Source organism: Helianthus annuus, chromosome 9 (genome assembly GCF_002127325.2).
Source record: "Helianthus annuus cultivar XRQ/B chromosome 9, HanXRQr2.0-SUNRISE, whole genome shotgun sequence".
NCBI lineage: Eukaryota > Viridiplantae > Streptophyta > Magnoliopsida > Asterales > Asteraceae > Helianthus > Helianthus annuus.
Genome location: NC_035441.2, coordinates 51003895 through 51029205, shown reverse-complemented (window position 1 = coordinate 51029205; position 25311 = coordinate 51003895).

Genomic DNA, 25311 nt, shown 5'->3' with positions numbered 1-25311 from the left:
TTTTATTTCAATAAATTAGGGTTCATCCCTGTAAACGTATTGTAATGGAGACTTAGGTTTTTCCCATGTATTTCTTATTTATAAAAGTGTGGTGTTTTAACTCTGGTAAACTATTTCCTAACTACGGTCCTGATGTTTAATTTCCGCTACCAAATTAATAAACACCGATACCACTAATCTAGATCTCGCGGCCGCCTGCTCCCGGGGTAGGGGTCGGGGGTTGCGACAGCTTAAGAAGTATCATCGTCCATTACCTAGTATTGTTCCTGTGAATAATGGGGGTATTGAACAATTATTTGTCTAGGAGTCTGAAAGTGTGATCGAGACCAAGGTGTCTAAGAGATTTAATAGATTGGTTGTTCTTTGGTTAGTTAAATGGAAAAATACGGGATCTGAGGATGCAACGTGGGAAGAGGCTGCTGTGATAATGCAAAAATCTCCAACTTTTGATCCTTGGGGTCAAGGATCATCTTCACGGGAGGGTATTGATATGGTTTAGATGGTCAAAGAGTCAATAAGAGTTAGTTGGAAGTAGCTATGTGTTGGTTAGAAGGGTAGTTAGTAGTTTGTGATTATAAATAGAACTGTTGTAATATAATAGGGTATCTTTTGAAATAATAACTTCCTTATCTCTTCCTCTCATCAACTGCCATTAACAGACTTTCGGAAGCTCATTCAATTTCGAGCATCCCTTAGTGTTAATAAGCTTGCCCATTGTTATTCAATCACAAGCTTAATCAAATTCAACCCATAGCATCTTACCTGTAATCAACTTCTTGGTAGTAGTCAATTCATTTACACCAAATTAATTTCATTATTCAGTTAATTACAAAACTACAACACGTGTCAATTCGTTATTTAATTAAATATAGTTAAATACTATTTCAGAAACTCTCAATTTAAATTTGTTTCAAGTACAAGATCTTTGTAATATTCTCTTTAATTATTTAAAATTTAAAACAACGTTTTCAGCATCGGACCGGGGATATTCAACCGGTTAAATACTTTTAGAATTTTCATTTTTGGACGGATGGTTTTGACTTTTAAGAGTGGACAGTTGAACCAGTAACCTGATTAGCGGGTGAGACATGCTTTTTTAATTAGTTTTTATTTGGTATATGAAATTATAGCCATTTATATATATAGTGCAACGAAAGTCGATGCTTTTATAATATGGGAGCTCCCACGTACTGAAAAATTTAAAAGTGAGTTAAAATTGAACTATATAACTCTTTTAAATGTTATGAGATTTGAACCCATATGTACGTCCTCTTACACGAAATTTATAGACTTATTTCACCCAAGTTGGGCTAATAAAATTAGAAACAACAATAACATATGTATATATATACATAGGATAAGGATCATGTGAGAAGTAGTAGGCTAATTGAGAAACTTGAGAAGTATTTTGAACCACACATTTTCCCTAAGCAAAAAAATGCATAAAAATGTAAAAAATTGCAAACATTTTATTTTTTTTTTAATTTTTTTTTGGGAAAAATCGGAACTTTTTCTTTAAGGTTTTGTTTTTTTTGTTTTTTTAATTTTTTTTTTTTTTGAGATTTATACACAAGTGTATATTGTTAATCTTTTTACTATACATATGTGTATATTGTCAAATATACATATATGTATATACATGTTTAAAATTGAAAAATAAGTGTTATTTAGGGTTTAGCATTAGTATTTAGGGTTTAGCATTAGGGCTTAGGGTTTAGCATTAGTATTTATGGTTTAGCTTTAGGGTTTAGCATTAGGGTTTAGTAGTGGTATTTAGGTTTAGCATTAGGGTTTAGCTTTAGCTTTATGGTTTGCATTAGGGTTTAGCATTAAGGGTTTAGCTTTAGGGTTTAGCTTTAGCTTTAGGGTTTAGCATTAGGGTTTATGACGTGTGCGTGTATATACATATTTTTACAATGAATTTTACACACGATTCGGTTTTAAATTTATAAAATGATTTGTACTTCAACATTAAAACACACACAAAAGGGCAAGTGTACCCCGTCATATATGTAGTAAAGTATCGGTAAGAACCAAGTGTCGATCAAAGGATGTGGCGGAGGAATAATACTAAACCTTTGTCATTAAATTACCGGTAGAAAGATAAGTGGGTGATTTCCTAAAAACTAACATGACAACTCTTTGGAAAGCTAAAACGATAAACACATTTTAACCACCTAAAATTGTTCTTTAACGCCCAATTGACAAATGTCTATGAAAATCCCCAAAGGAAAAGTTAGTCATCCGTTAGGAGTTTTCTAACTTCACTTAATCAAGGAAAGTGACACTGATAAACACAATGTAACCACCAAGACAAGCATAACCTAGATTAAATCACAACTGAGTTCATTTTACAAATCTTGAACATAAATTCACCAAGCAAGCAATTGTAGCCTAAACTACTAACTAAGTTAACAACTTATGTCAAGAATTCATAACAACACCATTTAACCCGTTAAGGTCCTTCCGTGAGGGAAAGCCTTCTTAATTAACATTAATTACCCCTTATAAAACCACTAACCATTTCTAGTATCATGGTGTAAACATTTTAAACAAGTTAAACTAGTTAAAAGTTTGCTAATACATGATTAATTAAGCTTCTTTTTGCAAATATCTCAACTAACCACATACTAATCATCCAAGATAATTAACTATAATCAAGAATTCAACATCAATAAACAAGGTTGCAAACTAATCATCAAGGATTAACATAGAAAATGCTTCAAGTGTCATTACAAACATAATTAACATAATAATGGTTGTTGTTAAGCAAGGATTACTAGTGTTTTTGCCCTCAGGCTTACAATAATACATTAATATTCAACAAAATGCATGAATTATAACAAAACAATGGAAAGATTTAAGAATCAAACCATAAACAAGCACTAGATTGAGAATCCGGATGATAACGGAGCTAATCGGCACGACGAGGGCTTGATTCCGGGTGAAAGCAAAGCCTCCGGAGCCTGATAAATCGCCAGAAAAGCTCCCAAAAGTCCAGAGTTGCGAACTGATTGCTCCCTTCTGTTTTTTATAACATTTTTAGATCGCACGGTCGTGCCAATAAAGTGCACGGTCGTGCACTTTAATGTATTGTTCATCATACAGTGTGACATCAGCGAATCTTGGACCGGTCTTCAGATCGGCACGGGCGTGCCATGTGTTGCACGGTCGTTCATTTCCGAGATGAGGTTGGCACGACCAACTGCACTGGCAGTGCATCCGAGATCACAGATCATGCACGGTCGTTCCTCCATTCGCACGGTCGTGCGTTCCCGAAAATCCCTTGCACTCCTGATCGCATTGGCGTGCACTGCCAGGCTAAGACATTTCATCGGATCGGCGCAGGCGTTCCGATTATGGCACGGTCGTGCCACTATCCCAGATCAGTTTTCTTCATAGAATCTTTGTAAATCAGTCGTTTCGCCTGGAAAATTCTCGTTTTCATCATCTTCTTGTTTGGCACGATGTTTTAGGCCTGTAAACAAAAATACACCCAATTAAGTATCCGATTCTCGGTTTTACGGCAAAAAACGCGTAAAATGGGGGTAAAATGGGGGAATAAAACGTATGTATTTTGGTGAATATAAGTTTAGCTTTAGGGTTTAGAATTAGGGTTTAGCATTAGGTTTAGCTTTAGGGTTTAGAATTAAGGTTTAGCTTTAGGGTTTAGGGTTTAGTGTTAGTGCATGCGTCTGTCGATTTCGTCTTGTATCGAGTCTTGTACTAAGAATGTTAGATCAGGGCACGTAGTTCGAGATTTTAGTTAATTTCGCTTGGAGAGGTAATTCCGCTTGAATGAGCATGTGTGTAATTCCGTGGAATTAGATTCCGCTTGAAATCTAATTTCGCTTGGAACATTCTCAAGCGGAATTAACCTCCTATAAATACCGTTCAAGCGAAATCATTTGTAACGTTTCCGGTTTCAGTGCCGAACTGCTGCCGAAGTGTCGTCTCGCAGTAAATTGTCATCAAATCAATAAAATCGACAGTTAAAGTGATATTCTTGCTGAATTGATCTCAATACGACTGTTTCCGCCTTTCGTATTGAGCATAAACTCTTCTGAACGACTCGTTCGGGTCCGCAATCGATCCTACAGGTGGTATCAGAGCTCAGGAGGAAGAGTTCATACCAATTCAGCTGCAAATTCTGATTTCTACACCTTCTTTTTCAAATTAAACTTGATTTTACGGTCAAAAATGTCTTAATTTTCAGATATCATGTGCGCATTTGTGTATTAACAAACCCTAGAAAGTTTCAGAACTAAAATCGGCCTATATCTTGATCAATTTGACAATTTTCGCTTCGAGATGATGACATCAGCGTAATTCCGCACAAAATTAGAGGGTTATTTCGCTTCAGTGGTTAATATCATTTGAAATCTCACACGGAATTAGTTAATTCCGCACCAGATTGTGATTCTGTTTGAACTGTTTCACATGGAATTAGTAATTCCATTTCTAGAGAGTAATTCATTTTGGTAATCTTGCGTGGAATTAGTAATTCTGTTTGAAAGGTCTAATTCCGTTTGGTATTTCCACACGAGATTATAATTTCGTTTGAAAGAAGTACAACCGCAAACGAAATTAGGGTAATTTCGTTTCAAGAATAATTCCGTTTGGACCAGGGAATTCCGTTTGAAAGATAATTCCGTTTGAAGTGTGTAATTTCATTTGAACAATCAGTTTTGTGAACTTTGAAAAATCGAAACATGGAAGAGGAATTTTATAACGCCTTTGCTACCCCGATTATTGTTACTCAGCAGACATTGTTGGAAAATGAAACGGGGACTATGCAAAAACCGCCTAAGCTCATGAACATCGAGGAGTATAAAGGTTGGGAAGGACAGTTTGAAAACTGGGTTCAAGCAAATTATTTGGATGCTTGGGAATGCATTGAGACGAAATATGTTAGACCGACAAATGATGACGAAGAGGAGATTGCTATCAAAGATATGAGTGCTGATGATAAAAAGAAATACAAAAATGAAAAAATGATGTTAAGTCTACTACAACAAGCTGTGAAAGAAGACATCTTGGTCTTATTGCAACATAATGGAAGTGCTTATTCGATTTGGAAAGCTTTAAGATCAAAGTTTGTTGGAAGTCAAGAAATGATAAAGAACAAAAAATCGCTTCTGAAGAAAGAGTTTGATCTATTTCGAGGTTTGAAAACTGAAAGCACAAAACAGATAATTGAAAGGTACTGCAATTTGTTGGTAAACATGAGGAGAGTGAGCATCAATAAGGACAATGAGGAGTTGATTGAGAAGTTGGTTGATGCGTTGCCACATGAAACTTGGGGCACATATCTCATGATGCTAAGGAACAAGAAAGGGTTTAGCAATTTGACATTGAGCAAGTTCATTGAAAAGATTGAGGCTCAAGAGATGGAACAGAGAAGGATCTCAAGAATGAAAGATTTCGATGGTGAACAAGACATTGGGCTTTATTATAAAGCAGGGTTGAATGACAAAACCACCAACTTGACTCCAAAGGTCGAAACTGCTTTCAATGCAAAGAGTTCATCGGGAGGTTCTTCTAAAGGATCAAGTAGCAAAACAAGTTTTTCATCATATCCGTCATTTGATCCAAACATCTCAGCAACAAAGAATGGCAAGAAGTTACAATGCAACATTCTACTGAATCTGGAGAATGATCAGGATTATTCAGAAGAAGTTGCTAAGAGTCACATGTCTTTGTTGGGAACCGTGTTGGAATCATATGGTAGTTTTGTTGCAGGTCGGATCGGGAATCCAATGCCTACAAAGGAGGATTATGATCAAATAGATGCTGAAGAAATGGAGTTAATGGATATAAAGTGGTGTATGGCAAGTGTTTTGAGGAGAGCCGAGAAATTTAGGCAGATCACAGGAAGAGATGACTTCCGTGATGCATGTGTTTCTAATTTGGGTTTTGATAAATCTAAAGTTACTTGTTTTCATTACAGGGAAAAAGGACACTTCAAGAGGGAGTGCACAAACTGCGAAGCAAGTGGAGCTCAAAATCCATTCAACAACAATGATTACTATCGGAAGGCCATTTATCTTCAAGTTGCTCAACAACAACAAGAACCACAAGTGGCACATGGTAGAAAAGTGATTGAAGAATCATCAAAGAGAGCATGTTTGGTGAATCAAGAAGATTTCAGCTCGAACAAATATATTTCAGCCGACAACAAAGCATGCCTAATCAATCAAGATGATGAAAAATTACCAGAAGGGTTTAGCTGGGAGAATTTCAGTTGGGATGGCTATGATCTTAACAAAACTTCAACTCACAAAGCTTTTGTTGCTCGAATTGAAGAAGATAGTGATGATGATAATGATTATTATGCTAAAAGAATGGCTAAGCACTTGAAAATTATGGCAGAAAGTGATAGTGAAGATGAAAAAGCTAAAAAGAAAAGAAAAAGGTGAAAACACCGGTTAGCAGTGATGATGAAGATGTTCCAGTGATAAGAAGAAAAATGAAAGAAATTCCAGCTTTCAAAATTGATGAAGAAGCTGATGCAAGAAAGAGTCCGGTGATTTGTGAAAACTGTGAAGCTGTAAAGAAACAAAACAGTACTTTGATTCACAATTTGAAGAGATTGAAGGAGTCTTATGATGTGCTGAACAAAGCCATGAATATGTACAATGAAACAAGCGAAGAACAGGCAACAGCATTGAAGACACTTCAAGGAGCGTTCATGATAAAGCAGAAAGTTGTGAACAATTACATTGAGAAGTGTGATGTATTGGAACAGAAGCTGGAAACTCAAAGAATTGAAACAGAAAGAGTTATTCGTTTGTTAAAAAGTTACTCATGTACTTCTTATGTCATTGACAGGATTTATCCAACTGTTGAAGGCATGAAGGCATTTGAGGATGATGAAGTAACTGAAGAACAGAACGTATCTAAAGAAAAGATTCCTGCTAAGAAGAAGGATACTAAAGTAAAGACATCTGGTAAGAAACAAGGTGTCAGTTACAACAAGTGTCCACCCCCGCTTGAAAATGGATATTCTCCGAGAAATCCAAATTCAGAAAGAGTCAAAAAGGCAACAAACTTACAGTGGGAGTTGGAGTCCTCATTCAATTTGCCAGAAAATATTGATGTCACGTTCACATCGTCTGACACTGATCAACAATCTCAATTGATGAAGAAAGTGGTGGATCATGTGTTAGATAACGATAAAACCAAGGAGTCAAAGTCGGAGTCTATGTCAGAGTCAAAGTCTGAGTCCAGCACTCCGAGTCAAACCGAAAAACAGGGCAAAAGAGTTTATAATAAAGAGTTCATGTTATCAAAATCTAATTTGAATGACGAAACGTTTAAAGTTGCATATACTTTGAATGATTCTGACAAATTATATTTTGATGAGGAATTTCCAATAAGAGGTGTCAAAACTGAAATGATTAAAAAGGTTTTCAACCTAACAGAAATTAACATTTTTGAAATAAAAGATGTAAATCTTACTGATAAACCGAAAAAATACACCTCAAGAATTCAACAAAGAGAAAATAAGAAAAAGGGTTACAGTTCTGGTCTGGTTATCAAAAGAAACCAAACCATAACAGTAATTTCAAAAAGAAAGGTCTTGGATTTATTCCACCGGAAAATCATAAAAATGAAAAATATGTTCGAGATTTTAAATCAAAGATGATATTTGTTTCAGGTACATCTTCTGAAGAAGAAAAAGAAAAATTGTTCAGAAAGCAGTCAAACAGAGATTTCCTTGCAAAGAAGCAAGAAGAGATGCAGACTGTTGATCAGAAGAAGGAAACTCGAACCTGTTTCAAATGTGGAAAAGTTGGTCATATTGCCATGAACTGTTCACAGGCAAAACAAATCAAACAGGGAGTTTCTAAACTGAAAGAGAAAGTAATTGAGTTTGAACCACTAATTGAAAGAACAATTTCAAAAATGCAAAATTTGAAATTGGTGAATGTTCGAACATGTTTTACAGGAGAAGTGCAAAACTTGACAACCAAAAATGGGTTGTTAAGAAATCTGTTGATAGTTCTAGCAATGATTCTGATTTACCAAAATCAGAGGAGCTATCTTCTGGCGATGAATCTGATTCCACAAAGTCAGAGGAGCCACAGGTTGTGGAAAAAGTTGAAAAATCAGTACCGACTGTGGATGATGTGAATTTTCCACCACTTAGGGCTGAAAATTTTAAGAAGAAAATTGGTAAAGTTGAAATTCCAAACCAATTTTATTCTGATAAAAAGGTTTTTGATGTTGAAAAGGCCTTTAACCCCAAAGTAAAACACATCTTTGGAGAAATGATTGACAGAAAAGTCAAAGGAGTTAAAGAGTTCTATGAGAAGAAGATGGTATGTAAGAAACCGAGTGTTGGTAACTCGGTATCACCCAAGGCTGGTCAGGCTTGGGTGCATATATTCTTTGAATAAAAACCTGACTTGCCGGAGCTCCCAGGTTGGTAAGAGTGGAGCATGAATCGGCATCATTCTTTCTATCAGGTTATGTTGGTTTATTCTACAAGTGGTAAATCAGGGACATTAAGTTGTACTTGATTTTCTACAAGTGTTATGTTTGGTTTGTGATCTTACAAGTGGTTGAAAACAAAGTGATGAATGAATCCCCGTTCCCTACAAAGTGGTAAAATCAACAAAACTTATTTTTCGGAAAAACCATTTTGATTAAAACAAACTTAAGTGTTTTGAGATCATAATGGGAAAATAGTTTGTTGTAAGGGGGAGTTCTGATTGTTTAAGCCAAGTGGATGGCGAATTGAAGCGATTCATATCAGTTGTCACATTACTTGTACAGTTTGTTTTCAAATTTCTTTAAAGTTTTTGAATTTTAGGGGGAGTAAGAAATTTCAGAAAATCCAAAAACATTAGAAAAATTTGAAAACCCAAAAACATTTGAAAATTCAAAAAAGAGTTTTTGTTGTGAAAAGAGGAAATGATAGTACATCAGTGGACTATCACAACATGCTAAAGAATTGTAAAGTCAAAAATGTGATAAACAATCTCATTGTGGATGTGCCAGTAGGTTTTTACTCATTTAGTAAATTGTTTTTCGAGATATAAACATAAATTTCAAACTTGCTTATATCATGGGTAACATTTCTTGGATATATGCGTAACCCCCGAAATCTTGTTTGAAAGGTCCCTCTTTCTGAGATACTAGGTCTTTATACTCAGTGATATCTGGGGTATTATCCCGGGACTTCTGATTTTGCGAAAGCAATGGCCTAGTCCCCGTATAATACTTTGCATTTGCTTGAAATTTAGCATCGCCGTACAAAAAATGATGAAACATTGAAAAATGCTAATCATGTACTGTTGAAGAAAAGATTCTCTAAAGGGAACACACCTAAAGACGAACCGTCATCTCTCTGCTGAACGGAAGTTCTAACCTGAGCTCTCACGGCTTCGCATTTAACCCCTTTAACAGATATCATCTAGGTATATTCACCTGTAAGAATGAATATTGGGATCTGGATACGGGAGTATATTCAAGTGGTGGGACACGCGAATAAGTTTAAGTGCTTAAAACACTAATCTCGTATCTCGAAACAATTGAACTTTGTGTGAAAATTTAAGTGGATCAGTATACTGACAATCTAGGTGAAATGTTTAGAACTTAAAATGTTAAAAGCTTAACGGTGTTAGTGATTTATCTCAAAGACTGATATGATCCTCTTACACAAACTCACAAAAATATTGTCTGTAAATATTTCTTTACTGCATTTCTTTCTATTTCAAAAATCCAAAAAGATTTTCAGTGTATTTTAGCATAATTTTTTGAAAAATACAACAAAGATTTTCGATAACTGGTGTTGAAGAGCTGATTTTCAAAATTTCCAAGTGCTAAACATGATGATCATTTTGTGAGGGGGAGTTTGTGTTTATTGTTGGTGCACTACGTCTATTGACTTCGTCTTGTATCATGCAATAGATTATAATAGGATAGAATATTCTGTGCACGAGGTTCGAGACATGAAATATGTTGGATAAGCATGGAGGTCCACTTATATGGACATTGTCCATATAAGCGAACCAGATCAATCACCAGGTTCGCTTTTATGAGCATGACCACAAAAGCGAACCGCACAAGTTTCACAGATCCGCTTTTAGGACTGTCCTTATTAGCGAACCAGAACTTCTATATATAGGTGCATGGTTAGTTCATTTGGCACGGATCTGATTTTGTAACGAAGTGCTGCCGAATTGCTTCCAGGTTGTAAACATTGTCAAGAATCAATATAAGAAGCATTATATTTAGTTTGAGCGTCTGATTCATCGATTCCGCCTTTGAATTAGATAAACGACTCTTCTGATTGACTCATTCAGGGTCAACGACGATCCAACAAGTAGTATCAGAGCTTAGGAGGAAGAGTTTAGCTCAAATTTGATCCGTTTTCTGTCTTCTACACCTTCTTTTTCTGTTTGGACAAGTTTCCACGGTCAAAATCGGACGAATTTTTTACAGGACATGTATTATTGAACATAGACAAACCCTTGAAAGTTTTAGACTCAAATTCGGCCTAAAAGTGACCAAAAACCACTCGTGAAACACATCCGCTTTTACGGACATCGCTTTTACGACACAGTTTGGTCCGCTTTTACGGACATAGTTTGGTCCGCTTTTAGTTACATTTCTGGTCCGCTTATGGGTTAACAATCTGGTCCGCTTGTATAAACGATTGCTGGTCCGCTTTTACGAACAGTTGAGGTCCGCTGATAAGACATCTTCTGGTTCGCTTATAAGTCAAGTGGATTGGTTCGTTTATAAGTCAAAGTGGTTCGCTTATCTGTCCAAATTGGTTTTCGCTCATTCGTTCAATCTGGTTTTCGTCCAAGTGTCAAGATTATCTCACGACAATCGAGTGTTAGTATATTTCAGATTTCTTGATATTGTTTAAACTGATTAAGTTTGTTTGTTTCTTCCAGGTGAGTAAAGATGTCGGACTATGGTGAAGAGTTTTACAACACATTTTATAACGCATTCACTTCAGAAGATACACCAATTACACCAAAGAATGCTACGAAAGTGATATCGGAAAGTCTGGGTTACGATAACGTGTACGGAAATCACCAAAGACCACCTAAGCTCATGAATATCGAAGACTATTATTGGTGGTTTGAAATATTTGAAAATTGGGTGCAAGCTTATGCGTACGATAGCTGGATTTGTTTAACTTTGGGATATGTAAAACCAAGAAATGAAAGACGTGAGTTGATCACACTAAAAGATTTCACAGCAGATGATAAGAAAGAGTATTCAGCAGAACTAAGAATGAAAACTCTACTTCAACAATCTATCAGAGAGGATATTTTCTCACTGCTTCAGTATGGTGAAACATCTAAGTCAATTTGGGAAGCATTAAAAGTGAAAGCTGAAGGAGGGAAAGATATCAAGAAAAACAAAATTTCGTTGTTGAAAAAGGAGTTTGACATGTTTAGCTGCATGAAGAATGAAACAGTTCGTCAAATGATTGAACGTTTTTATCACTTAAAGATTGAGCTGGAGAGATTCGAAATTAACAAAGAAAGAGAAGAGATGGTAGATAAACTGGTTGAAGCTTTACCTCATGAAGATGATTGGAAAACATATGTGATTGTGTTGAAAAATGATGCTAATTTTGATAAACTGACATTAGATCAATTGATAGAGAAGATAGAGGGGCATGATCTGTTAATTCAAAAACAAAACAAGATGTCAAGTTCTAACTATCAACAAAATGTTGGTTTGTACTATCGAAGAGGGTTGTTACAAAACAATGAGTCTTCAAGAATCAATGAGTCTCCAAGAATCAAAACGGGTTTTACAGCAGAAAAGACCAGTGACACATCAAAGAATACCTCTTCGGGTTATGATCCAGGATTTCATGCATCATCTGCATCTGGATCATCAACTGCAAATTGCAACTCCGATTGGAAAAACTCTCCATTGCTAAACAATGAATTTGCTCAACAGCATATGAGTTTCTTAGCCTCCATTCTGGTATCTTACGAAGGATTAATCTCAGGAAAGATCGGAAATCCTAACATGACGAAAGAGGATTACGATCAGGTGGATCCAGAAGAAATGGAACTCATGGATATCCGTTGGTGCATCGCAAGTGTCATTCGAAGAGCACAACGATTCATGGAGATCACTGGTAGAAGATGTTTGGAAGGACCTGAAACGAAGATGGGTTTTGACAAGAACAAAGTAACTTGCTTCAAATGTAAGGAAAAAGGTCACTTTAAAAGAGAATGTCCAAACAACAGAGCTGATGAAAGTGTAAATCCGTTTCGTGAGGATTATTACGAAAAGGCAATATATCACAAGAATACTGATCAGCCAATCAGAAAACAAATTGATGGAGTATCATCCAAAGAAAAAAGAGTTGCTTTGTCATTTTGTGATCAAAATGTGGATAATATAGATGGTGATTATGAATCTATGGTTCAAAATCTTGATTGGAAAGAGGGGTTGATAGAGGCAAAATCACCTGGTTTAATCATCTATGATGATGAAGGTTATGATTGGAGTCAACATGACGAAGAGGTTGCTGAAGTAGAAGCTAAAGCAATGGTGGCTGAAGTAACACTGACTCGAGAAGAATGACATGCTCGTATGAGATTGGATGATGTGTGTAATGCTTACGGAGAAGCAACATGGGCAGGCAGGTGGAGCAAAGATAAAGAATGCTATGTTGATCCTCAAGGAAACCCAACTGTTGATCCAAAGACAGTTGACCTTGATGCATTAGTTGCGGCTATTCCTACTGTGAGTGTTTGGTGCAAAGGCCTTAGGGAGATTCTGAGGTACAAAGAGCAGGTTGAAGAAGGTATTCGGAAGGTGATATTTGCTAGCCTGGAGAAGAAGAAGAAGAAGAAAACAGTTGAAGAAATTGTGAATGAAGTGAAGAAGGTTGAAGAAAAAGCCGAGGAAGTTGTTGAAGACAAAGTGCAAGTCGCTGAAGAAGATCAGATTCAGAAGACTGAGGAAACCAAAGTGCCAGTCATTGAGGTAATTATTCAAACTGATACTTCTGATAAAATTGATAATGAAGCTGCACAGCAATGCAAGAAATGCATGGAAACGTGCAGTGCTTGTATTGAGAAAGATGAAAAACTCAACAACAGAGACATTGAATTTACTAAAATAAATAAAATTTTCAAAGAAAAGTGTCATGAGATGAGTGAAATTAAAAAGTTTTTGAAACAAGAAAATGAAAAATTGAAACGAAAATGTGATGATCTTGAAATAGAAAATAAAGTTTTAAAAGAAAAGTGTTCAGCTGATTGCAACGAATGTGTTCCTAAAGACATAAAAATTCAAGAGTTGCAAAAAGAATATGATGTAATGAAACTGTCATATGAAACTGTAAAAGAAGCGTATGAAACTTTAAAGAGTAAAGTCAAAAGTCTAGATGATTGATTGTGTGCTTGTCAAAGAAACACTAAATTTCTTGAAGCTAGATTTGAAGATAAACAAAGCGTGGTAAACCAATATATTGATGATGTTGCTAAGCTTAAACAAGAATTGGCAGACAAAGAAAAGTTGGTCAATAAATTGCAAAGCTATCGTTCATCTTCATATATTCTGGAACGAATTTTCAACATCACACCCGATGAGAAAGTGTCTGAAAAGAACAAAAAGGGAAAAGGGTCTGAATACCATCAAGTTCCACCACCGTTGGAGAATAATTATACATTCTATGATGGCGAAAAAGTGGAAAAAGTAATCAACATGGTTGATCAGTTACCCGACAACATCGATGTGACTTACACCAAATCTGATGATATCAGTGATTCAGAGGTGGTAGGTAAGGTTGTTGAAAGCGTTTTTCAAGAAAAGTCTGGTGATACAGGTAAAACTGAATCACAGGATGAAGATGAGGGAAATTTTCATGATGGATATTTGAAAAACACAAAATCCAAGAAAAATTTGAATGATGATTCAAAGGGATTGGTTTATACCATGATTGGATCAGACAAATTATTCTTAGATGTTGTATTCCCGATTCAGAATGTGATTTCAGATAAAGTTGATCAAGTTTTCAAAATGGTTGAGATTGAAAAATCTGAAATTTCAAAATTTGCTGGTAAAGGTCACAAAACTTTTTATAACAAACCGGGTGTCAAAAAGAAGAATATGAAGGCTGGGTTGGGTTATAAAAAGAAACAAAATTGGAAGAAAAATGTGACGCCAAATTATCAAGAAAAAATGAGTTTTGTTCAAGGAGATAGTTTAGCAAAAGAAAAAGAACTCAAAATGAGACAGTCTAATGTTGAGTTTGAAGCACAAAAGAAAAAGCAACAACCATAGGTCAAAGATGTGTCCATGAGAACATGTTTCAAATGTGATAAAAAAGGACATCTTGCACGAAAGTGTCCAAATCTAAAATCTGTGGATGTTGACAACAAGAAGATTGATTCTGAGAAACAAAAATCTGAGAATGAGAGACAAATGTCAACCAAATTTGATTCGAAACAAACTTGGAGGTATAACACAAATAAGTTTGCTTCAAATCAAAATTGGAAATCAAACCCGAACAGGTTTAATTCAAAACAGACCTGGAATTCTCACACACCCAGTTTCAGAACAACACAAAGTTGGAAAACATCAGTTGATATGACAAAACCCCAAGAGGTTTGGAAACCAAAAGTTGGTGTTCAAAATCAAAGTGTTCAAAAAGATTCACATTTTTACAAACGTGGAACACCAAATGGTCAAGCATGGAGTGTTAAGAAACATGTTGATTTGGTGAAAAATGAGAAACAAAAACAAATCTGGAAATCGAAAACAGAAATAGAAAGTTCATTGTCTAAGGTGAAGAAAGCTGAGGATTCAATTTCGATTGCTTATGATGCAAATTTTCCACCACTCAAGGCTGAAAACTTTAAGATTCAGGTTGCTAGAGTCAAGGTTACACCCAAGGCTGATGAGGCTTGGGTGGACACAATGTTTGATTAAACAATTGGACTTGTCGGAGCTTCCTTTATCGCGAAGCATGAATCGGCATCTATCTTTATTGATTGAAATTTTGTTTGTGTCAAATTGGTTACGTATTTGATAAAGCTTGAATGTGCAGGTACTCAATGGTGAAGAAGATTGTCAGAATGCAAATAAGAGTAGCCTGGCACTAGAGTAGGAAGAAGATGAACTCTGGTTTGGTCAGACAGGGAGTTTGTGTGTTGTTTTGTGAAAATTTGAACTATATGTGATGTTTGTTTGTTGTTTGTTTGTTTGGTTGATATTTGTGATGGTTGTGGTGAATTTTGTTAGAATAAGTGCTGATGGACTATGCCGAAACCCTCACTGCTGAACAAGCATGATTACTGTTACAGGTTGAAGAACAGTTTTCTAACTGTCAAATTCAATGGTTTGTAAATCATGGGGGTACGTTATATTTTATGCAAAACAGAGCATGAGATGCAGAAAATGGATGGCGAGACAAAGCTATCAGTATCGGTTTGTCAAATTTCTTTGATGATTTTGCATTTTAGGGGGAGATATATTGTCAGAAAATACAAAAACATTAGAAAATTTGAAAAAGTCAAAAACATGATAAAATTCAAAAATTTGAGTTTTGCGTAAAAAGAGGAAATGATAGTACATCAGTAGACAGTTACGGTATGCTAAAGAATTGTAATGATTAAATACCGTTAAACAGTCTCACTGATGATATGCCGATAGGTTTTTATACACTTAGTAAACTTTTTCGGGATATAAACCTAAATTCAAACACTTTCTTATTTCGTGGGGAACACTACTTGGATATATAGGTAACCCCTGAAATCTCGTTTGAAAGGTCCCATATTCTGAGATACTAGGTCTTTATACTCAGTGATATCTGGGGTATTATTCCGGGACTTCTGCTGTATGGAAGTACTGACCTAGTTCCTGAATAACACTTTCTGCAAAATGCTTGAAACATAGCATCGCCCTCAGCAAGCTGATGAAACAATAAAATTGATAGTCGCTGTTGTTGTAATGCTAAAAGATCCTCTAAAGGGGACACACCAAAAGTCGAGCCGTCATCTCTCTGCTGAACGGAAGTTCTGACCTGAGCTCTCACGGTTTCGCATTTTACCCCTTACAGATATCATCTGTGGTATACTCACCTGTAAGACTGAATATCTGGGATTCTGGATACGGGAGTATATTCAAGAGGTGGGACACATGAATGAGTTTAAGTTTCTAAAACATCTAACTCGTATCCTGAATTAGTTGAAATTTGTATGAAAATTTAAATGGATCAGTATATCGACAATCTAAGTGAATTGTTTAATTCTTAATGTGTATCTAAGCTCAACGGTACTTGTGACTTGTCAAGAACTGATATGATCCTCTGACGCATACTCAATCAAAAATATTATTTGTAAATATGTTTGTACATATTTCTTTTACAGCTTTATACTTTCAGAAAATACAAAAAGATTTTGATTTCTGCTTTATTTTCGATAAACCGATGTCTGAGTTGCTGAGTTTCAAAATCTAAGTAAGCTGATTGTGTTTCTGAAAATAAAACAAGTTCATTAATTTGAAACTTGAAATTTCTAGAAAACTTCAAAAACAAGTTTGTGATATCTTCAGGGTCATTAACTTGAACTTGAATGATAATTTGTGGGGGAGTTGGATTCTTTATACTGTCAAAATTTGTTAAGATTGTTAATAGGGGAAGTGATATAGAGAGTTGAATAGAGCCAGATTACGGTTTCTGATTAATGGCTTTAAAATGATTATTACATATCATTTGTTTGAGAATTGCAGATGTTATACCAGACTACGATCCCGAGAGCAGAGTTTAAGGGGGAGTCTGAAGACTGAAGAGCTTGTAGCTGAAAAGCAAGGTGTCGATCTCTAAAAGCACGGAAGCTTGACGAGAGGGGGAGCTTACTGATGATGAAGTTGTAAAGATGATCAAAGAGAAAGATTGAAGGATGCTTATATTGTTACAATCTGAACAAGTTGGCAAAGATGATCAAGACCGAAGAGGTGGCATAACAGAGAATGTTCACTGAAGACTTCGTCAATATCCGAGGGGGAGTCTGTTGGTGCACTACGTCTATTGACTTCGTCTTGTATCATGCAATAGATTAGAATAGGATAGAATATTCTGTGCACGAGGTTCGAGACATGAAATATGTTGGATAAGCATGGAGGTCCACTTATATGGACATTGTCCATATAAGCGAACCAGATCAATCACCAGGTTCGCTTTTATGAGCATGACCACAAAAGCGAACCACACAAGTTTCACAGGTCCGCTTTTAGGACTGTCCTTATTAGCGAACCAGAACTTCTATATATAGGTGCATGGTTAGTTCATTTGGCACGGATCTGATTTTGTAACGAAGTGCTGCCGAATTGCTTCCAGGTTGTAAACATTGTCAAGAATCAATATAAGAAGCATTATATTTAGTTTGAGCGTCTGATTCATCGATTCCGCCTTTGAATTAGATAAACGACTCTTCTGATTGACTCATTCAGGGTCAACGACGATCCAACATTTATTAATCGATAAAATTTTGAATGTTGTTTGCAAGTGGTTCATCAGAAATTTATATTGTAAAATCATTCTTGATTATTTGTCATGTTACAAGTGGTAAGCAGAGACATAAATTTGTCAAATTATAAGTTTGCAAAATTTATTGTGTGGTTGAGATTGTGCAGGTATGAAACCTGAGAAGAGCCAGGTTCTGATTCCTGAGGATTCTGTGTTTAGAGAAAGCCAGGTTTCGATCCTGAGCAGAGTGTGTACCAGGTCATGATCCAGACTGCGATCCCAGCTTATCGAAAAGGGGAGTCTGTAGATGTTAAGAGCCAGGTTATGATTCTGGAAGCCTGATATTCACGCAAGCTGATGATGCTGATGATATTAAAGAATCAAGAGATCTGATCAAGAGAAATAGAGAAAAGCAAGAGCCAAGTTCAGATCCTGGTAAAAGAAGTTCGAGAGGAATCTGTTGGTGCTGATAAAGAGAAGAGAGAGATTTGAAGATGCTTTACAAGGTAAGATACTTTGAAGGGAAGCCCAAAGACTGATAAAGACTAAAGATGTTGAAGACTCGACACTTAAGACTCGTCAACATTCGAGGGGGAGTCTGTTAGTGCATGCCTCTATCGATTTCGTCTTGTATCGAGTCTTGTACTAAGAATGTTAGATCAGGGCACGTAGTTCGAGATTTTAGGTAATTTCGATTGGAGATGTAATTCCGCTTGAATGAGCATGTGTGTAATTCCGTGCGGAATTAGATTCCACTTGGAATCTAATTTCGCTTGGAACATTCTCAAGCGGAATTAACCTCCTATAAATACCGTTCAAGCGAAATCATTTGTAACGTTTCCGGTTTCAGTGCCGAAGTGTCGTCTCGCTGTAAATTGTCATCAAATCAATAAAATCGACAGTTAAAGTGATATTCTTGCTGAATTGATCTCAATACGACTGTTTCCGCCTTTCGTGTTGAGCATAAACTCTTCTGAACGACTCGTTCGGGTCCGCAATCGATCCTACATTTAGCATTAAGGTTTAGCTTTAGGGTTAAGGGTTTAAGGTTTAGGGTTTAGGGTTTATAACACATATTTTTCAATTTTAAACATGTATATACATATATGTATAATTGACAATATACATATATGTATAGTTAAAAGGTTAAAAAAATAAAAAAATTAAAACCTTAAAGAAAAAGTTCCGATTTTTCCAAAAAAAAAAAAAATTGCATTTTTTTCGTCTTTTTTTTTTTTTTTTTTTTTTGCATTTTTGGCTTACAGAAAATGTGTGGTCCAGATTGCTTCTCAAGTTTCTCAAATAGGGTGGACTTCTCTTAGGATCCCTACATATATATATATATATATATATATATATATATATATATATATATATATATATATATATAGAGTAAGGTTAACATACAAAAAGCCTTATCATACATCACGTAGGAGACAATGGTAACCGTTGGATCAGGGGTATAATCACGCATGGGACCACATAATCATGCATGGGACCACATAATCACGCATGGGAACACATAATCACGCATGGGACTATAATCACGCACGTTCTATGATAATAACGCATGTTATATTTTTTGTCATGTATGTTAATGTAGGTTAAGCCTTGAAGTACATTATACTTTCTCTCTCTCTCTCTCTCTATATATATATATATATATATATATATATATATATATATATATATATATATATATATATATATATATATATATATATATATATATATATATATATATATATATATATATATGGGACCGCTAAAATGAAAACCACTTCTAATTGTAAGAACCATGAGAACTACACTGTACGGGGCGAGTTGGACCAAAATTTTTTTTCATAAACGTAGATGCGTGTATTATAAACACATTTGTAAAAAAGAAAATTCAATAAAAAAATGTCGTGTGTGTAGTTTTGAGCACCACAAGTTTGTGTTTACGGGTACCGTAAATTTTAAATAAAATTTACGGTACCCGTAAAAACAAACTTGTGGTGCTCAAAAGTACACTCACGACAATTTTTTTTTTTGAATTTTTTTTTTTACAAATGTGTTTATAATACACGCATCTACGTTTATGAAAAAAAATTTTGGTCCAACTCGCCCCGGATCAAAAAGTTCTCATAGTTCTTACAACTGGAGGTGATTTTCATTTTAGCGGTCCCCTATATATATACATATATATATATATATATATCTATATATATATATATATACACACACGGTAGAGTTCGGTTACAAAGTATAAATTTTCTAAAAAGTGTAAAAAGTCATAAAACACTATAACTTCAGCCATAAAACACACCTAAAACCACAAATAATATAGTGGAGACTACTATAACACCATATTTAAAGCATAATAGTCCATAAAAACTTCAAACACACAATCATAGAACTATGAATATAAAACACAACCCATATATATGATGTTTTCGTAATCTTCATTTTATTATTTGTGGGTTTTGTATGTGTTTTATGGTTGTAATTTTGTGTTTTATAACTTTTTACACTTTTTAGGAAATTTGAAGTGTGTGTGTGTGTGTGTGTGTGTATATATGTAGGTGAAGTTTTAAATGAGAACATTAAATATTGTGAGAATCGTGAGAACGAATAAAAAAAACACGAGAACTTGGTCAAAAATAATTCAAATTTTTTTTACACTTTTCATTATTATTTGAATAAAATGTTAGAAAATTCATTTACACATTTAAATTTACATGAATTCGTATATAAAGAAAATTTACACATATGTAACTTTGCCATTTACACATGTGTAAATTTGTTATATTTACACATGTGTAAAAAAATCTAATAAGAGTGATTTTGAGATGATAATTGAATTACTTGATGTTATAAATTCTTTTTTTGATGCTGTACATTAATTACAATGAGTTTTGTATTAAAAATTTTTGGTTTTGATTGGTTTTTTTCATTCGTTCTCACGATTCTCGCAATATTTAGCGTTCTCAAAATAACTCTCTCCTATATATATATATATACATATACATATATATATATATATATATATAGAGAGAGAGAGAGAGAGAGAGAGAAAGTATAATGTACTTCACGGCTTAACGTACATTAACGTACGCGACGAAATAGTTAACATGCGTGATTACAGTTTTGATCAACTTAACGTGCGTGATTTTGATCCCATGCGTGATTATTAAAAAAAAAAACTGATCCCATGCGTTATTATTTTGATCCCATGCGTGATTATCAAAAAAAAAAACTGATCCCATGCGTTATTATCTGTTCCCATGCGTTATTATCTGTTCCATGCGTGATTATAGCCCTGATCTGACGGTTACCATTGTCGCGTACGTGAAGTATGATAAGGGCTTTTGTATGTTAACCGCTCTCTATATAGAGAAAGTATGTGTGTGTATGTGTGTGTGTGTGTGTGTGTGTGTGTATATAGGGGAAGGTTCATTGGGGAATACTAAAAAAGTGGGGAACAGCGTGAAACCGACTCAAACGAACTCCAATTGGACTCATTCCAATGGCGTTGGAACCGGCTCGTCGAACCCTAACTAAGATCTTTTAACCCTAAATCCTAACTCCTAAACTCTAAACCCTAAAGCTTAAAAATAAGGATAAAACCTAAGCTAAGCCATAAAATCTAAACTATAAACCCTAAAAGCTAAACCTTGAAGGCTAAGCCTAAAGCTAAACCCTAAAGCTAAACCTTAAAGCTAAACCCTAAACTCTAAAGCTAAACCCTAAAAGCCAAAACCCTAATATATCTAGGGTTTAGGGGTTATGATTTAGGGTTTAGGGTTAAGAGATTCTAGTTAGGGTTCGACGAGCCGGTTCCAACGCCGCTGGAATGAGTCCAATCGGAGTTCGTTTGAGTCGGTTCCCCACTCTTCCCCACTTTTTAGTGTTCCCTAATGAACCTCACACTATAACTATATATATATATATATATATATATATATATATATATATAGGGGCCCGCTAAAATGAGAACCACCTCGAGTTGTAAGAACCGTGAGAACTACACCGTACGGGGTGAGGTGGACCAAAATTTTTTTTCATAAACGTAGATGCGTGTATTATAAACACATTTGTAAAAAAAAATTCATAAAAAAATGTCGTGTGTGTAGTTTTGAGCACCACAAGTTTGTGTTTACGGGTACCGTAAATCTTACCGGAAAATTTACGGTACCCGTAAACACAAACTTGTGGTGCTCAAAACTATACACACGACATTTTTTTAATTTTTTTTTACAAATATGTTTATAATACACGCATCTACGTTTATGAAAAAAAAATTGGTCCACCTCGCCCCGGATCAAAAAGTTCTCACGGTTCTTACAACTCGAGGTGGTTCTTATTTTAGCGCAATTCTAAATTATATATATATATAGACAGTGAGGATTATTTCAGAACTGTATTTATTTTCAGAACCTGCAGAATCATTTATAGCCACTCATTTTTATTTAATTTATTTTTTTCTAATTTTTTAATGAAGGTCATTAGCGTAAATTCACTATTCTGTCATGAACAAGCCTAATAGCAAGAAGATGACACTACAAGAAAACTGGGTTTTTAGTACGCGCAAAAGCGTCCTAAAATGCTATTTTATAGGACCTTTCATTTAATAGGACCAACGGTAAAAGCGTTTCATGTAAAGGGGTCGTAATAAGTCCCGGAAGTAAAGAAGCGTCCTAACATCTCAAATAAGATTATGAAACCCATTTTATGGTCGCGTAATGTCTTTGAACAACCAAAATAGTGTCTTAATAAAAACATATTAGGACACTTTTACGATGTTCTAACATGTGCTTACATACTTTTTATCTTTTGATACACTTAAAAGCGTCCTTAGAAATTAATTGATAGGACCCTTATAATGTAACATTATAGATAATTTAGTACCAAGAAAAGGGTCCTAATATACCAAATAAGATTATGGATCCAATTTTATGGTCCCATAATATGTCTATAGACAACTTAAATAGCGTCCTAAAAAGAACATATTAGGACACTTTTACAATGTTCTAATATGTGATTAACTACTTTTAATCTTTTGATACACATACAAGCGTCCTTCAAAATTAATTTATAGAACCCTTATGACGTTATAGCTACTTTAATATTAAGAAAATGGTCCTAATATCTCAAATAAGATTATAAAACCAATTTTATAAACAGACCATCACATATAACATCCTAAATAGTTATCGTATAACATCAACTAATAAAAGAAATAAAACTTCATTATATTTCAAATAACCATGTTCATAACAAAAACACTAACCATAAACAAGTTATAACATTATCTAACATAAAGTCTTAACATTTAACAAAGAAATTAAAAGTACTTAAAGAAATAAGAAGCATAAAATCTTGAGTTATCACGCGTCCTCAATCCTCATGAACTACCTACAAATAAACCATCCATGTATAAGCATTAAGTTCCATGATATTAAAATTATTTGTCTCACAAGTTTAATAAATACATACCGAGATGAATGGATAGGGCCATGCGATGGATGCACCTATATAGTGACACATGAAATGAATATAACGACTATATCTACTTCTACAAAAGCGATTAAAGTTGACGTGTGAAATAAACATTCGAATTCGCGATATTTGAAATAAATATAGACTATTATATTTATGTTATAAAGACGCTCGGATTACTGTATACTAAATGTTTGGAATATATAAATTCTGGATTCCGTCGTTTGAAATATAAAACAATTATATTTGTAAATATAAACGACATTTGAAATAAATATAAATAATTATATTTATTTTAAAAAAAATATTATACGAATAACGACGTTTAAACGAAATATAACTAATTATAGTTTTGTTGTGGAAGTTTCCGAGGTTTGGGCATTTGAAACAAATATAAATAATTATATCTATCTTAGATTAAATATCGGTTTTCGTTAACTTATAGCGTCGTAAAAAAATACGTCTTCTTATTTATGCTATAAGAAAAGCTCGAATTTCAATAAGTGTCGTTTAAACAATAAAATTACGTTTTGTATTTTGGATTTTTACCAAAAAAACGAACAGAGTTTCATCTTGTTTTTGGACGATCCCAACAATCGAGTGTCGATATATTTTTCAAGAGTCAACAATATTTCAACAATATAACACTATATGCATAATTTTTCGTCAAACGTATCAAAAGTAACTAAATTATAAACGAGTCGGTTCGAGCTCGGTCGTAAATAAATCTAAAATCTAAAATCTTTAAAATCTAATCTAAATTTCGAAAAAAGTTAAAATGTTACCGGATCTTCATTTGACTAAGTTTTGAATGCGTTGACCGTCTGTTGACCCGAGTTGACTCGGGTGTTGACTGAGTCAACTCGGTTTGCCCTGACGTTGACCGGGGTCTGACCCGCTGACTCGAACCCGTATCTCGACCGGTGACTGAAACTGAAACCAAACATCACACTTGAACCGATGAGTTTAAAACCGACTCCAATCCAAACGAAACCCGTACTAGAATAGAATCGAATCTGAACGCGAACCTGACCCAGACATTTTGACCATGAATACCCACCACCACTGCCATCACGTCACGCCACCACTGTCGTTATTTCCGCCCACTGCCGCCTACTGCCGTCACCATCGACACCCCCCGGTCGCACAACACTACCACCTGCAACGAAAACAACACGGCCCAGAGATGGTGGTTCTACAAAGCATTCGAAGAAAGAAAAAAATGAGAAGTTGGAACTTTACCAGAACTCCGGCGGCTACTGTCGCCTCCGTCGGACATGGGTCACCAGTCACCCACTATCACTCTCACCTTTCACCCTCAATCAACATCCTCATCTGTACAGCATCACCATCATCGTCACCGTTGTAGTCGCCGGAAAATAAGGAACGAGAGAGAGAATGGTGTCGGTTTGAAAACCAGCGCCGGAAAGTCAGCGGTCTCTCTCTCCTTTCTGATCTATTTGTCGCGCCGTACGCCACCGTGAGCCACCACCCGAGGGTGGTGGTTGGCCGCATAATCGAGAGCAGGGGGTGTTGTATGGGCGGTGTGAGGGTTAGAGGTGTAACAGGTGGTTGTGGCGTGGGGGGGGTGCTTGTCGGAGAACGAAGAGCACCGGTGAAACCGGCCGGAGGTTAACTCCGGTGACCGGAGTTGAGTGAGGGAAGGCAGAGAACTCGTGAGGGGGTGTGGCTGAAGAAAGAATGAGGGGTTAGGGTTTTGAGGTTATAATATGCTTTATATACGGTTTTGTTTAATGGGTTGGGCCCAGGGCCGGTTAGCGTTTTTTTAACGGCCCAATACGCTCACGAGGCCCAATTTTTTGAACCCGAACGTCGTAATATGTCGCAAAATAATAGATTAAGTCGAAAACACTCCGAAACTACGTCGGAAATCGATATTGGGCGCGTATATCTTGTCGATTGTTAAAAATGCGTAAATTGACTCGTTCGTCGTTTCTTGTCTGTTTTGCAATCCGTTTTCAACTACAGATAATAAAATTGGAAAACAAAGCTAAATATGTCATAATATTTCGTCTTTTAAGTTAATACGCATGTCTGATGCTTCCGTTTTGTTGCCGATGCGTTCCTGCAGTCGCGTTGTGATCCATTAAGGCCCAATATGGTCCATTAACACATATATGATATACTATTGGTTATTATGATCCATTGAGGGCTTATACGGTCCATTAAGACATATATGATCTACTATTGGCCATTGTGATCCATTTAGCCCCAATATAGTCTATTAAGACATGTTTCTACTAGTGTCCATTGAGATCCGTATAGGCCCAATATGGTCGATTAAGACATCTATGATCTATTATCGGCCATTGTGATCTATCACGGCTCAATTTGGTCCATTA